Source organism: Erythrolamprus reginae, chromosome 5, assembly GCF_031021105.1.
Source record: "Erythrolamprus reginae isolate rEryReg1 chromosome 5, rEryReg1.hap1, whole genome shotgun sequence".
In the NCBI taxonomy this organism is placed as follows: Eukaryota; Metazoa; Chordata; class Lepidosauria; order Squamata; family Dipsadidae; genus Erythrolamprus; species Erythrolamprus reginae.
Genome location: NC_091954.1, coordinates 55,609,783 through 55,623,582, shown reverse-complemented (window position 1 = coordinate 55,623,582; position 13,800 = coordinate 55,609,783). Strand labels below are relative to the sequence as shown.

Sequence of the window (13,800 nt, the reverse complement as noted above, 5' to 3'; positions counted from 1 at the left end):
CTCTTCTGGCGTTTCAACTCACGGAGCTCCTCGTTGAACCATGGAGCTCTACGAGGTCTAGTGCCGCAGAGAGGTCGCAATGGTGCAATCCGGTCGAGAGCCTCCACTGCAGCCTTGTTCCAGGCCTCAGCAAGATACTCTGCCGAACTGTGGACGAGTGTATCTGGAATAACCCCAAGCACCTTCTGAAAGCCCTCTGGGTCCATCAGGCATCCTTGACGGAACCACCTAGGATTGGAGCCAGGAAGTCAAGGCGCAATAGAAAATGGTCCGACCATGACAAAGTTGTAGAGTTCTTCCTGGATTTGATTTTGTAACATTCTCTCCTTTATTTTTAGATGCAGCATACATCAAGGAGAGTCTTAAAATAGACCTCCCTCCATATGTAAACAGAATATTTTTCTCTTTAGGGAATTACAGTAGGTTATGCATGTTCATGTTCATGCTGAAGAGGCAGGTTTTGCAGGTTTGCCTGTTTGTATGGATTTTGTTAGTACATGGTTCATATCCTACTTTGGGGTTACCATAGAGTAAACTAACAATACTGGTCTATGAAAGTAAAGATTGTATATTTAAGAACTTTGACTGGTTTGGCCATAAGAGGGCGTCAGCACTGTTCCTCTTTTGGGGGAGTTTACTTTGAGATATCTTTGCTTGTGAGCGGTTTGTAATCTATTGTATTGTTGTATATTTGTAAATAACAATAATAATACTGTTAATACTAAGTCTGAGTCTTTGTCTCACTAACCCACATTGTCTACACCAGTGATTTTCAACCTTTTTTGAGCCACGGCACATTTTTTACATTTACAAAACCATGGGGCACATTGGGGGGGGGGGGCTAAAAAATATTGGACAAAAAATTCTCTCTCTTCCTCCCTTTCGCTGTATTTCTCTCTCCCTCTTTCTCTCCCTTCCTCTTTTTTTCTCTCTCCATCCCTCTTTCTTTCTCTCTTCCTTCTTTCCTCTTTTTTGCTCTCTCTCTCTCTCCCTCCCTCTTCTATGTCTTTCTTTCTCCCACCTTCCCTCCCTCTCTTTCTCTCTCTCTCTCTTTCTTTCTCTTTCTCTCTTTCTCTCTCTCTTGCTTGCTTTCTCTCTTGTTTGCTTTCTCTTTCTCTCTCTTTCTTTCTTTCTCTCTCTCTCTCTTGTTTTCTTTCTCTGAGCTTTGCGGCACACCTGACCATGTCTCGCGGCACACTAGTGTGCCACGGCACACTGGTTGAAAAACACTGGTCTACACCACTGCAACAACTCTACTGATTGTGTGTCAAAGGTTTTGCAGCTAAATTCAATCCTAGATCCAGCATTAAACAAATCAATTTAAATCTCTAATGAGAAACTCCATGAGTATTCTGAATTAGTTTTGTTGTTGTAAACTTATCAGTCAGATCACCATCTTTTGGATTTAATGTGAAATTGGATCCAATATGAAATTAAACTAATCCTGTGTCAGAAATATGCTAGGAATGTTTATTTTGTCAGTTAACATTCAGTCTAAACCTGACAAATTGTGTAGAACTACCACATCTGGGCTACAAAGGTTTGGACAATCACTGAACTGAAGCTAGTTCTATTTTCTTTAATCTAGCCATTGTGCAGATTTTGTAGTTCAGATCTGGTACTCTTAAAATTAACTGTAGCAGAAACTGCCATTGAGAAGAGTAGTGGGGGGTTTTGGGGGAGGAGAGAGTTTAACTATACTGTAGATAACATATTAATATGACTCATTTGTTTAGAAAATGGAAATATAATATAAAAAAGAGGAACATTAACATTAAATTAATAAATGCATCCTTGGAAATCAAGTAGCTTAAATAATGAATGGATGCTGATTAGTATGCAACAAATGTTATTTTTTTAAATGTTTAAAGCTGTTAAACACTAAAAATGGTTCTATGTCAATATTTTATCATAGGCAGAAACTATGTTGAGCCAAATTTGTCTCCATATTTGATGTGTGAGATGAGCACTTCACTATAGTTTTCAAACTTCATGGCAACTGATGATTGTTAGTGCAAAGTGTACAGTTCTGTTTATAAAGTTATTTTCTCTCTGATGTTTTCTTTTAACTGTACAAGAATTTTATTATTTTTAATCAAATATTCATGAGGTACAAACGTTTCTAGCTGTCATTTGTACATATTTTCAAAATGATACTTTGAATAGCAATCTTGCAAATATCAAAGAGAAATATCAATTTAAAGTGACAATTTAAGCAATTTTAAGCAATCCAAAGATATTCAATACTCACGTATCACACAAGAAGCAATTTTAGAAGTGCCGTTTTTTCCAGATTTCAGGTGGTTTCATGCCTTCAAACACAAAATAGGGGCACACTACTTATGATTTGAACATCATTTTGTGCTCTAAAATGAGTAAAACCTAGTCTATCATATCTTGGCTGGGAAAATACAGACAACTATATGTGCATCATAGAATTAGAGGGTTTTTTTTTTACTTTTTGATGACACATACTGGTCATCTGGATATTTGTAGTGAAGGTATAGTACAGTGATGGCAAACTTTTTTTGGTTCACATGCCAAAAAGGGGTGGGGGGTGCTAGCATGAGTGATGTGCCCATACCCCTTCCCTCCACATGCATGTACAACCCCTGCCGCTCTGCCCCTCACACATGCACACAGCCATTCTGAAGCCTGGTGAAAAAATCCACCCAATGCACAAGGGACTTTGTGGGCTGGGAAGTGTCAGGGTGAGAACCTATGGAGCTGCGCCGGCCTTTAGGATGGTGGGGGACATGGGGGAGAAGGGAGAATGTGCCCCTGCCTGAAGAGCCAGTGGATGGGTGTGCCAGGCAGTCTCCCAGCGCCAATCATAGCACCTTCTTCCTTCTCCTGCTGTCTCCTGCTTTCTTTTTCTCTTTCTCTCCCTCCCGCCTCATGGCCCCCACCATCGCGGAGGCTGTCACAGCTCCACAGGTTCCCACTCTGACGCTTCCCAACCTGCAAAGGTCACGGAGCTGAGCTGGGAAGACACAGAAAGAGTGGCCCCCTGCCTCTGGACAGGAAGGAACGTGTTTTAAAACGAACGGTGGGGGGAGGGGAGCCAAGTGAAGGAGAGAAGAGCAAAAGATTGTTTTGCTTCCGGGGCTTCAGGGAAGCTTCCCTGAAGCATCCGGAGGGAGAAATGGCTTTTCTTAAGAGCTGAAAATCAGCTGGCCAGTGCACGCATGCGCACTGGAGCTGACATAGGGCAACTCCTCGCGTGTCCTCCAATATGGTTCCACATGCCACCTGTGGCATGCGTGACATAGATTCGCCATCACAGGTATAGTATATTTTGTTTGTGTTAAATAGAAAAGGGAGATATTGTCTAGCTACTATTAATTATCAAGAGTGCTATGCTAATCAGAAATAGGTTCTTTAAAATTAATAATAGATTAATTTCTTTGCTATCATGGAAACAGCATATTTTCTATGCCAGCACTAGGTATTTCATGCTTGGGAATTTGTTTTTGAGTTTTTTATATATGAACCATGACATAATGCAATTTATTACTAATTGTGATTCAGTCACAGATAATAAAAGCATCAAATGAATAAAATCAACACAACATTATTTCAAGTCACTTATCCTCTCTTTGCAAATGTCAAGTTTAGAATTTGGCTGGTCTTTACAGCAAGGATGAACCAACATAAATATAAAGTTATCTATATAGTGCTCTTTATTTTCTAAGTATTCTATTTGTGTATTACATTTCTTAGATACTACTGTCAAATGAATCTATTTATTATTACACAGTATTATTTACAAAGATGTTACAGGTAATCAGATTGATGTCAATTGTAATCAAGACTCATATTTGCATTTACTATTATATAATTTAATTTGAAGACCAAATATCATGAATAAGAAAACTAAATGTGAGGGATTGCTAGACTGAGCCTGAAGAGGGGTCAAATACGTCATCAATCTTGAGTTCATTTCAGTCAATTTTTAATACAGTTGACTCTGTTCTACCACCAATTTCCTTTGATTAATAGCAGTTCAAATTCTTGTAGAGAGAATTAGCATATAATAAACCTATATTATTTGAACTTATATTAGCATAAACCTATATTATTTGGACTCTTAATTTTCTGCACTTGCCATTAACATTCCAATGGACTTTTTTCAGGTGTATGACACTCAGTTTGATTGAAAATTTGTTACTAGTATTGCTAACCTATACGGTGATCCCTCGATTTTCGCGATCTCGATCTTCGCGAAACGCTATATCGCGATTTTTCAAAAAATATTAATTAAAAATATTTTCCCACCCGATGACGTCACTCTCTTCCTTTCTCATCTTTCTTTCTTTCTCTCTCTCTTTCTCTATCTTGCTTCTTCCTCTCTCACACTCTCTTCCTCCCTCTCTCATCTCTTTCTTTCCTTCTCTCTCTTTCTCTATCTCTCCACCTCTTGCTCTCGAGCGGTGGGCGGCGGGCAGGCGGGCGAGCGGCGGGCGGGCGGGCAGCAGCGAGGAGCCGAAGATCGGGGTTTCCCCTTTGCGTGGGCGGCGGGGAAGACCCAGGGAAGGTTCCTTCGGCCGCCCAGCAGCTGATCTGCTCCGCAGCGCCGCAGCAGCGAGGAGCCGAAGATCGGGGTTTCCCCTTTGCGTGGGCGGCGGGGAAACCCTGATCTTCGGCTCCTCGCTGCTGCCGTGCTGCCGAGCAGATCAGCTGCTGGGTGGCCGAAGGAACCTTCCCTGGGTCTTCCCCGCCACCCACGCAAACTCCACCATCTGCGCATGCACGCCCATGGAAAAAGGGCGCGCATCTGCAGATGGTGTTTTTACTTCCGCACCACTACATCGCGAAAAATTGATTATCGCGAGGGGTCTTGGAACGGAACCCTCGCGATAATCGAGGGATCACTGTATAGAGATAAAGACAAACAGCAGTGGGAGCATAGTTTGAAGTGTACCTTACATGTTGTTACAAAATTAATATTAATTTTTCTCTAGAATTAACCATTTATAAGAGATAACATATAGCTCCTTACAGAGACATTTGGATTTTGTTGACCATTTTGTCTCATTGGATTTTTACACATTCATAATAATTATTCCTGAAATACATTTGTATGACTTGGAATATACAAAACACAACTATGAAAACCTTTTGCTTCTATGAATATGTTTTTTATGCTGTCCTGGTGGAAGTGCATAGGCAGAAGACAGTATAACCTTAAAGCAATTGTGCCAAGCCTTTAAAGCTTGGAAAAAATCCAGAGATATGTTTCACATTCAGGCAAACTGTCTACTAGTGTAAAGTAATATTTAAAATAGCTACATTAATTCAGTTACAATGGGCAAATAATTTATAGAAGATATAATTCATTCTAACCTTGAGCAATAATCTTCAACCTCAGTTATCTGCCAATACAACACGGTAATAATAGAAGGCGTTCTATCATATATCTTGGTTATCCCTATTAGCATAGCTGAACAAAATTTTCAGCCATGCAGTACACCAGGGAATGCTTTGAATGTATACTGGAGGAGGGGGAAGGGGTGAGGAGAGAAAAAGAAAAGTGGCTTGTAATTGAGCATTGTCCCATTTTATATGGAAATGAAAATTGTAAAAAAAATTAATGTGGTTATAATTAGGATAGCCAGATGGTTTGTTGTTGTTTTGTACATTGAAGCATAAATATCCTATTCTGGATATTTCTCATGCTGAGAAACACACTATGCACTCTGTCTCTTTAATCAATTGGTATTTCATCACTTTCTTCAATGGAAGCTAGACTATAAACATCTTTAGATATACAGCTTGCAAATAAAATGTATTACTTCATTAAAGTACGTGATCTGGCTTGCATATCACATATACATATTTTTACTTTTCATTTACCACAATACATCAAACTCTCCATCATAATCATGATACTAATATTCCCACTGGCATTTTTTATGATCGTTTAACTTTATAAATTGTTGCATATCAGAATATAAAAAAAACAAATTTGAAGTTGAAGTATCACACCTAATCAGGAAGCCAAACTGTTTTTTTTTAAATTTATTAAAAAAAAGGTTCAGTGAGAGCTATTGAAAATTATACTGAGGTTGCATCGAAAGCTGTAATCCAGAAATGATAAGTCTAAAACCCTTTTGGAAAAATGGGATTTTAAATAATAGAATGAATTTTTAAAGTATGCAATGGATTTCTTTAAAAGATCATGAACAAAGATTATTAAAAATATATGGACCTACACATTTGCATCCCTGTTCTAGATATTAAAAAGAACAAAAATTCATAATATGCTTATTTACCAAAAGATAAATATGCATCTATTTGCTGTGTTTAAGGCTTACTAAATGAAGAGATGGTAATTCTCAAAGTATGGGGTTACTAAACCACATGGTATCTGGTAGACGGGTGCCAGAGTGCACTTGCTAATAGATAACCAGGCTTACCAGTTTAAAGCCAATGTATATGAATGGAAAAGAGTGCAATGGTTTATTTATTTATTTATTTTAATTTATTTATTGGATTTATATGCTGCCCCTCTCCGAAGACTCGGGGCGGTTCCATGATCCTATATGAAACCTCTGTGTTCCTTTTACTTATAAACAAATTATGTTTGCTTCTCAAAGTAAATACAGTATAAGGTTAGGTGACTATGTTCTCATTCTCACTCCACAGAGGACATTATTATGAAAGGAAAAGGGAGATATTTACAGGGAAGAGGAAATTGCAGACATCAAGGATGGAGGGAAAGTTTGTGTTGGTTATCTCAGTGCAGTTGTCCTGGAAAGGAGTCTCAGATGACTCATAGTCTGCTGTTGTTTTGCAAGTTGCAGCAACTTAAGAAGTGTTTAAGAGCAGCTGATTTAAGACATTTCCTTGTATGAGAAGAACCCTGTCTTTTTTTCTCTCTTGATTTTGATGAGTGAGGTTAGCTTCTTCAAAATGAAATCCAGATTTCAAAAGTTATACAAAAGAAGCAAGCTCATTCTTTTGATAGAATATTTTGCTACAATTCATTATGCAATTTTGCTGCCTCAGTATGATGAACTGATTTTATTTTACAAAATTGTAAGGGTCTGATTTAAATGACTCCCTGCCCTCCAATTCTTGGAGACAAGTTCCCGTAGGGTTTTTTTGGCAAAGTTTTTCAGAAGTGGTTTGCCATTGCCTCCTTCCTAGAGTTGAGAGAAATTGACTGGCCCAAGGTCAGCCAGCTGGCTACATAGTGAAAATGAGAATAAAACCCATGGTCTTCTGGTTTCTAGCCTGATGCCTTAATACACCAAACATTTAATTATTAAAATTTGAAACCACTAGATTTATTGATGAAGCGGAAGAGAAACCATACAAATTACTGTTGTCATGTTTTACAGCAGGAGTGTCAATCTCAAGGTCCATGGGTTCGATATGTCATGCACTAACCCTGTGAGATCTTATTGGTCTCTAGGAGGTATGCGGCAAGAGACAGTCCTGTAAATAGTCTGGACCTAAGCCATGTAAGCCTTTACAGGTAATAACCAACACCTTGAATTGTGACTGGAGACTAATTGACAGCCGGTGCAGCACCCAAAGCGTTGGTGTTATATGGATGTACTGAGGTACACCCATGACAGCTCGCGCAGCTGCATCCTGGACTATCTGCAGTCTCCAGACACACTTCAATGCACCCCATGTAGAGTGCATTGCAATAATCAAGGCAGGAGATGATGAGGGCCTGAGTGACTCTACGCAGAGCCTCCTGGTTAAAAAGGGCTGCAACTGGTATATGCCTTGCATTGAAATGGCAAAATCTGATCTTTTGATATCTCAGCAGAAGTTCTGAAAAATTGTACTTTTTCTAATGCTAGTTCAACCAGTTATTTATTTCATATTTATTCTATTTAAATAAAATTAGAAAATTATCATCTGGTGAACACACTGATCCTTATTATTTAAAACAGAATTTTTTTAATACAGATTAGATGTGATTAATTCATGATTTTAATAGTTAAAGAAATTAAGTTATACAGCGTTGTATATCATAGATAGAGATTGGCTGCTAAGATAAGAAGATAATAAATTATTTAGAAAGTAATATTAATTTGAATTTGTCAAGAACCTTGGATAAACAATTTATAGAGCAATAAAAAGATTTTAGTTTAAAATCTCATTTTTCTAGTATAGGCCTTGACCAAGCCATGCTTATTTAACAAGGTTTCATAATTGCACATTTTTCTCCTTCTTTAATATAATATAGGTAACAAAAATGGGGGGGGGGAGGGAATCCAACCTTAAGCAATAGATGCAATTTTTAGTTAAAACATAATTACTGAAAGATTCTATAGCTGAAATGTTGAATAAAGGGTTGTCTTTTAACCTATTCTTTAAAATGATATTTTTCGTAGAAAATGTGTAAAAATCTGATCAGAATAATTTGTGTTTAATTCATGCCACATAAAGCAGGGAAGAAGTGGTCTGGGGCTGATCTATTATATATTAACTCATTAATCTGAGAAACATCTAAATAGAACAAAACAAAAGATTGTATTATTTTAAAACCATTTTTTTAAATAAAAATCATGATTCCAGGAATATGGTTTTTTAAAGTTTCAGCACCACAACACTAACCTATCTAATAGGGCTCACCATTCGTAACATCTTGGTATCATAAACTTTGAAATCTATCCTAAATAATACAATTTAATTAATTTAAATTAAAACCCTTAAGGAATGCGGTAGTTTGGGAATGTAAGGGGGAAAATATAGAAAAAGAAATCAAGATAAAAAATTCCCTTTGAGTTGGATGCTACTTCTTGATAATAAAAAGTTAGAAAATTTGCTCCTGGCTGCATTACTCAGAGACCTGACATAGCTTGATAGTTATCCCCTTGAATGTGATTGATAGTGAAAGTATGATTTAGAGATTATTGGTTTGCTTCATTCAATCCCTCTTCTTTTTATTATTGCTAATATGATATATAAAACAATAACAGTATCCCTTAGCTAAATAACAGGTATTAGTTGGAATCCTAAATTTACTAGCCAGATTTGTGTTAGAATTGGACTGATATAATAGAGATTTGTTCTCAGTATTTCATCTAAATGAGTATACATTTAAAAATAGGGAATAATCCATAAATCAAAAATGAATAATAAATCAATATCATTACATGCTGAAGTCTCAGATAGCTACTGATGGCTTTTTGCAAAGCATTCAAATGTGTTTTTCTCCCATCCCTGACATTGAAGCAGGAAATTGCGAACCTATTTTTTTGAGGGCTGTAGATATGTGTGCTACTTGAGGCAAGTTCTCTTTGGTTTTTTGTTGATGCTTTCATTGCTGATTTTAATTTGTTGTTTACTTCCTATACTAAAGATGTGTCCATAGAAATAGATACAAAGCTAAAAGATATAATTTCAGTTTTTCCCTTCTCTGACTGGACAGTCTGTACAACATTTTTTTTTAAAGATAAAAGAAAAAACATGCATAAAAACATATACATACAACATTTGGGAAATGAAAGTTTCCCCACTTTTTTGGGGATGTTTGATCAGAGAATTACACTTCTTTTACATAATATTAATTTTTGAATTCTTTTGTTTGACGTGTTGCTTTTGCATAAATTTTTATTTATTTTATTTATTGTTCTTTTCTTTAGCCAGTCATAAAATTTTGCCCATGTTTTATAGTAATCTGATTCTTCTTTTCCCTCTAATCTTTTGGATAGCCTGTCCATCTCCGCACAGTTATTGCTGTAAAGTTGTTGTGTTCTTTTTTACACCACTAGGTATAGCTACACTAGTCTGAAATTTAGGATTTTTCATAGAAGATAGTATGCTAAGCTCCCCATGACACATTTGAATTTTTACAGATCACAAGCTTTGCAGAGGCTGAAAATGGTAGGGCCATCATCAACATGAAGAATCACACGCACAAATTGTGTGAAATTAAATACTACACATTTTAAATGGCTGACTAATTTCCAATATGCAGATAAATCTCATCATTCTTCCTGCAAAGGCTGCTCTTTTCTAGATGATAAACTGCACTGAAGTGCAATACAAGGAGGAAGAATCAATCTACTTTTCTCCATCCTTTACTCCTTACTCCTTCCCCCCCCCCAAGATGGCGCCGACAAAGGCTGCCTCGGTGAAATGCTCTCAAACAGTTTTTTCATTTTCTACTATTCCCTGCAATTCTCAACGGATTTCCTACTCAAGAGACCATCTGCTAAGAATTAAAGAACATTTCTTTAAGGAGCAGCTATCTGCAATTTCAACCCCACCTGTCTTTACAAACGCAGAGGAGATTTTAGCACAGGAGGAAGCCATTTCCTGGCAACCATGGATCACCAAAAACATACGCAGCCGGCAGAGACGAAGAGGTAAAAGGGCGGGAATTTTAAATAGACTAAGGAACAAGGGAATTAAAAAACAACCGTTCCCTTCTATCTTTCTTACTAATTTACGTTCACTTGCCAACAAGATGGATGAAATACTGCTCTTAAATAGATGCTATTCTGATTTTCACAACGCATCTGCCCTATGCTTTACTGAAACCTGGCTAAATGAGGAAATTGATGATAACAGTATGCATTTACTGGGCTTTCAAATTTTTCGGGGTGATCGGAATGCAGAATTATTAGGAAAAAAAAGGGGAGGAGGCTTATGTATATATATCAACAACAGCTGGTCTCAAGGCATCACCATTATACAAAAGTTCTGTGATGAAAACTTGGAGTCTTTAATTATTAATTGCAAACCCTTTTATTCTCCTCGTGAGATTCATTCCTTCTTAATTTCTTAATTTCTACAATTTACATCCCTCCCCAAGCATCTGTACAAAAGGCACTAAAAACCCTAGCTGATCAGATTATGGAGGCTGAAGCCAAATACCCTGATTAATACCCTGGCCATTATTTTGGGAGATTTTAATAAGGCAAACTTAAGAGATGAGCTACCAAAATACTTTCAACATGTAAATTGTCCCACCAGAGGCAATAATATCTTAGACCATTGTTATACAGCTGTAAAAAATGCATACAGGGCTTTACCAAGAGCAGCTGTGGGCCATTCTGATCATTGCATGATTCACCTTGTACCTGCTTACAAACAAAGATTTAAAGCCACAAAACCAATAATTAAATCAGTGAGGACTTGGACTGAGGAAGCAAAGTTAAAGCTACAGGCTTGCTTTGACTGCACAGACTGGAATATTTTTAAAGACACCTCTGCAGATCTAGATGAACTCACAGATATTGTAACATCATATGTCAGCTTCTGTGAAGACCTATGTGTACCAACCAGGAACTTGAAAATATACAGTAACAATAAACCTTGGTTCACAGCCAAACTCAAGCAGTTACGTCATTCCAAAGAGGAAGCCTACAGAAAAGGTGATAGAATGCTGTACAATCAGGCCAGAAATATATTAACAAGGGAGATCAGAGCAGCAAAAAGGAACTACTCTGAAAAGCTAAAGAATCAATTCTCAACAAATGAACCAGCAAACATGTGGAAAACTCTCAAAAAGATCACCTGTTACAGCAAACCACCTTCCCAAGCTGAAGGAGATCAGCAATTGGCAGATGACCTGAATGTGTTCTACTGCAGGTTTGAAAAGAAACCTCAACCACTTATGTGCACAACCTCCATCCCAGACACACCAACAACAGCTAAATCTTCTACAACTGAACCCATCCCATTGTGTTTACAACCCCCCGAGCCCCCCAGGCCGGCTGCCACGTTTTAAAACATGCGCGCCGCTTCGCAGCTGTCTCCTGAAGCTGAACGCGGAAGTTAGCGTTCGGCTTCAGGAGACAGCTGCGAAGCGGCGCGCGTGTTTTAAAACGTCACAGCCGGCCTGGGGGGCTCGGGGGGAAGCCCCCGAGCCCCCCAGGCCGGCTGCCACGTTTTAAAACACGCGCGCCGCTTCGCAGCTGTCTCCTGAAGCCGAACGCTAACTTCCGCGTTCGGCGGCAGCGGGTTTTTTTGTTGTTGCACGGATTAATTGACTTTACATTGTTTCCTATGGGAAACAATGTTTCGTCATACGAGCGTTCCGACTTACGAGCCTCCTTCCGGAACCAATTAGTCTCGTAAGTCGGGGTTCTACTGTACGTTGAGAGCATATGCACCAAGACAAATTCCTTGTGTGTCCAATCACACTTGGCCAATAAAAATTCTATTCTATTCTATTCTTTAAGTTTGGTTTGCTGAAGTCTTTGTTGATGTACAGCAGAGCAATTTTATGTTAAATGCTGTTTATAACATTTTGCATCTCAAATGCAGAAACTAGTATAGCCCATAGTACGTGGGAAAACAGGGACAAAGGTTCTGTCTAGGAAACAATCAGATAAAGAAGAAACATGCAGCTGTATAATGGAAAGAGAAAGAAATTAAAAAATGACCCTTCCTAATTTATCAGGCCATAAAAAGTAATAGCAGATGTGTATTCCTAGATTTGTAAGATTCTATTAATAATCTTAGAATAAAGTAGAATTAGATTCTCTGGTCATGTTTCCTATATGATCTACTTGGGAAAGATGACTCTGTCCAAGAAATTAGTACCTTGACAATCTAAAGCACTTGAATATTGTGACATTGTAGGAATGCTGTTGCAAAAGAAGAAGAAGCCTATTAAAAAAGTAGCCTCTCTGTTAATTATTTCAATGAAGTTAACATTTTATTTTCTGATATTTATTTAATGTACAATAATGGTGGGGAGGCAATAACTCTATGTGATATAAAAGCATCTATATAAATACTAGATTTGCAGTGCACACAACATAATTTTTTGTTTTTAAAAATGATATAAATGTTTAAGAAACATGCATGTATTATGTGTCTTCACTGTTGCTTTGTTTCTTCCAAACAAACCACATGACTTTTTCATATTCTTTTGAGACAGCATCTGGCTAGTATCTGGCAAAGGCCTTGCCTATTTTTTTTTTTCAAAATATAATTTTTATTAAAAAATTTAATTACAACATTAGTATCTTAAATTATATTCAGAGAGAGAGAGAAGAGCATGGAAAGAAAGTATAAAAAGTTCAAGAACAGATAAAGAATTCATTTAAAAGAGAGAATATAATAAAAAGAAAAGAAATATAAAAGAAGTGACTTCTAACCTTCATCACAACTGTAAACAAATTCACTAGCTGTTTATCTTCCATAAAGTTATAAAGATTTTTCTTCATCTGATATCCCATCCCTTACCTATAATCAAATCCATGAACAGAAGCTTTTTTAATCCTGATGTCAACAAAAAGCTTGTAAAGAGAACATTTGGGCTGTTTGTGTCGTATTTTAATATTGATCAAATAAATCAACTTCTTCCCTTTAACTTTTAACAATCTTTACCAAACTTAATCTTTAATTCAATTAAACATCGTTATAGTATTGATTTCTCATCATTATAACATTACACAGATTTCTTCAAAGCTTTTGTAGATACAATAAGAAATAATGCACCTTGTATGGGTATATGAAAGTTACATTCCCTTCCCTTTCTTTGTACTACTCTTCACACTTGTGGAATATTTTAATTTTGTGATATTTTTGTTGCCAAGAAATCCTTTATATGGCTACATGGTTCCATCTTCTCTTTGTCTTGTCTGAGATGTTGATGATGTCGTATTAGGTCTATACAATGTTATGGATCCAAGAAATGATTTTTTTTCAGATCTGATCCGATAATTGTGAAATTATTCCTAAAGAAACTCATTGGCATTCACATTATTATAATTTTACTGGTCTTAACTTATTTTTAAATCTCTCACATTGTGGATTTTTAAAAAATTATTAAGAGAATAATACAATTCAGACAAACTAAAGATTATAGTCTGC

General features: G+C 37.0%; 1 protein-coding gene across 2 annotated transcripts in view; it reads left to right on the top strand.

The window, feature by feature from the left end:
* ATRNL1 (attractin like 1) overlaps positions 1–13,800 on the top strand; it is a 578,768-nt gene that overhangs the window by 264,372 nt on the left and 300,596 nt on the right. The gene's annotated exons all lie outside the window — the stretch shown is intronic.